Below are 3,242 nucleotides of genomic sequence, written 5' to 3'. Positions count from 1 at the left end.
TATATGCTGGATTGCAATATCCTTATCTGATGAATAAGCTGTGTTATAACCATCAGGATTATAACTGTACCCCATTTTCTTTCAATGTCATCTAAAATGTCTTGTTTTGTATTATAATGCTTGCATATTTATTAGAAGTTTTTATTTTTTGCAGTCACAAAGCACAGGCTAAGTATGCTCTGATTAGTCAGCAAGTGTTTTCTAAGCTACACTAAATAATATAAATATGTCTGATGTAGCAGTGCTAAGGGCTTTGGGAATCCTGTTTGCAAAATGCCTTTTTTTTTTTTCAAGTTGAAAAACTAACTGATATATATAATTTAAATTAGTAAGGTATTGGTGTAATTAGATATCTGTGTATGAGGACATTTGTTTATTATGTTGACAGTACATTCGATCTCTCTACATGTTTGTGTGTGTGTATATATATATATATATATATATGTATGTGTATATATATATATATATATATATATATATATATATATATATATATATATATATATATATATATATATATATATATATATATATATATATATATATATGTATGTATGTATTTTTATCAAAGAGTGTAGTTAGAGATCTCCGCAGTCCACTAGAGTGAAATCCTGCCACTCTCCATTCATTTCTATGGGTTTTTAAAAGGCAAATTTATCAAAGAGTGAACTTTCACCCATTAATAAATACTCTTTTTATATCCCATAGAAATAAATGGAGAGTGGTGGAATTTCACTCTATCGGACTGTGGAGATCTCTAACTTCACTCTTTGATAAATATAAAGAGTGAAGCAGCTGTATTGCTTGTATTCTCCTGTAGTGTACAAATGTCGTCTATGAATATTAGATGTGGTGAATGCCTCTACTGATCCAGTCGGCCTCCATTCATATCTGATTATAATCTGAATGCACTGTCAACAAAAGAGGCCTTGCCCTCAAGTTCCAATATCTATTGCACAATGACTAAAAGACTTGCTCATAATACATTTACCCTTTAGGCCTCATTCCCGTTAATTGTGGCATTTCAGATGGACATAAACTCTTTATTACACCTGGCCAGTTGCATCAAATTCAGAAACGTATGCATCCAACTTCCCCCGCAGCAACAAAGAGATGATGGTCCTATATTTTGGGCTGGATCAAAGTAGCAGTGTGCTTCAAACTTTATCTGCGCCTTGATATTTGGATGCATGTGACACGGCTGGTTAGTTTTCCGAAACCTCAGTGGGTTGCACTTTATCTGACTGGTCTGATTAAGATCAGTAGCCCAACTAAAATCAGTTGTGCAAGGGTTGTGAGGTCTTAAGAGAATGTGTGCTCCTGTCTTTTTGATAGGAGTGTCATCTGATGGGAGGTACCACAGTATTGCCTGACTCTTGACAGAGCACAGTGTTCCCAACATGCTATGCATTTTTTTTGTCTTTACCCCCTTGGCTAAACAAGTGACCATCAATTCCTGGGACTCCACTGTTGTTGTTTTTTTTTTGTTTTTAAGATCTTCTTAACATTGTAATGTGAGAGTTTTTCTTTACGGGCCACTATTTGAATAATCAGAGGCTTGCGGTGTGGAGTTTGTTGCAAAAATGTACTTCCCTGAGAGGATATCGAACTAAACCCCAGTGCTTTGCAGATGAAGAGTCTTTAAACTTGAGCCAAATTTAATGCCATTTTCTTGCCACAACTTGATGTTACATCCAGTAGCAGTCGTGGGGTTACTGTTCCTCAGCACAGGGTCTGTTCTCCACTCTGATGCAATTTCTCATCCGATTTATTCAAGTGTATTTTACGTTAAGCTCATTGTTTGCAAGTCTGACATTTCACGGGAATAGTTTGTGTGCATATGTGCCCATTAACCAGTTCTGTGCCAGGGAAAGCCTTTCATTGCAATGTGCTATATTGCTTGTTGAGGAAAGGTTACGTGCTATAGAAAAATTGTCTTTGTATGGTGTTTGTTGTGTGAACCACCAACGATAAAGGCTGAAACCTCCTAAAATTATTCGCAATGCCTTTGAATATGTGGGATTGTTATACTTTATGATAGCAGGTTCTGGTTAAAGCTTGTTTATATAAAGACCTATTGATTTCACTCTACTTGTGCAAACTGTCATTTACCCAAGGGGTGTACTGTTGTACTTCAGGTGGCCAGGCAGTCACTGGAGGCACTACTCAATACATCTCATACACACAACTTGCTCATATATGGAATCTTCCTGCCTTTGTGTTATAGTGGAAAGCTAATGTTTGATCTATAGCTCTGCTAAACTGTACCAGCCTCAGTAATCCACATTTCACCAGTAATTTGGTGTAGTTATCTTGTGGTTGTACAGCCTACAGCAGTGCAGTGAAGCATGCAGAACTAAACATTACCACAAAGCTTGGTCACCCCATGCATTAGAACCCTAATTGTACTGTAGAGATTGTCCCTCAACAAAACCATGCCAACTTTAGTCTGGAGAATTTTATTTAGAAGCCTGTAGGCTATTATTACTGTCAGCATGTGGATAGTTAGCCAGTCACCTGTCTGTGTTCCCAAGTCTCTCCTCAACCCAATCTTTACAGATCAAATTGTATGTTCTGGTTTATCTGGTGGCTGCCACCATCTTTGTAGAAATGGAAATGCAGTTCAGAGAAACATCTTGGATTTATTGATACCAAATGTTATCAGATGCAGTTTGCGCTAGTTCAGATTTTGAGAAATGATGTAGTGAAAGCATTGATATTAAATATGGATCATGCCAAGTAATCTGAGTATATGGCTGAATACCGATTCCTCACCAATAATTTCATGCAGCCAGTGAATATTCAATTGGAATCTAACTTGCCTTAATGAGTACAGATTGAGACGGGCTACATCATGCTGCAGCGATTGCATTTGTTTCTTTGTGATTGTGTTCCTGTGAAGCATTAATCTAAAACGGCTATTTTCTTTTAATTTATATTATTTTTAAACATTTGTGGATTTATTAAGCCATTACAAAATATGCATTAAAATGAATGGAAGCATTACCCCACTGCATTAAACAACTTCAGAGTGCAAGGAAGTTCAGGATTACACAAACTTGGAAAAACATTTTCTTTTTATTTTGTGAATGTGTATTTTCTGTTCATTAAAATAAAAACATTCAAATCAACATCCAGAATAGCGTTTTTATTTCTTAAGAATAAGGGGGGGGGGCAGTAAAACCCATTTGACAAAGTAAGGGATTTTTTTAAAACCTGACGTTTTTTTCAAAAAACTATAT

The sequence above is a fragment of the Xenopus laevis genome, chromosome 2L (assembly GCF_017654675.1).
Source record: "Xenopus laevis strain J_2021 chromosome 2L, Xenopus_laevis_v10.1, whole genome shotgun sequence".
NCBI lineage: Eukaryota > Metazoa > Chordata > Amphibia > Anura > Pipidae > Xenopus > Xenopus laevis.
The sequence above is the reverse complement of the archived record's forward strand: the minus strand, read 5'-3'. Positions refer to the sequence as shown.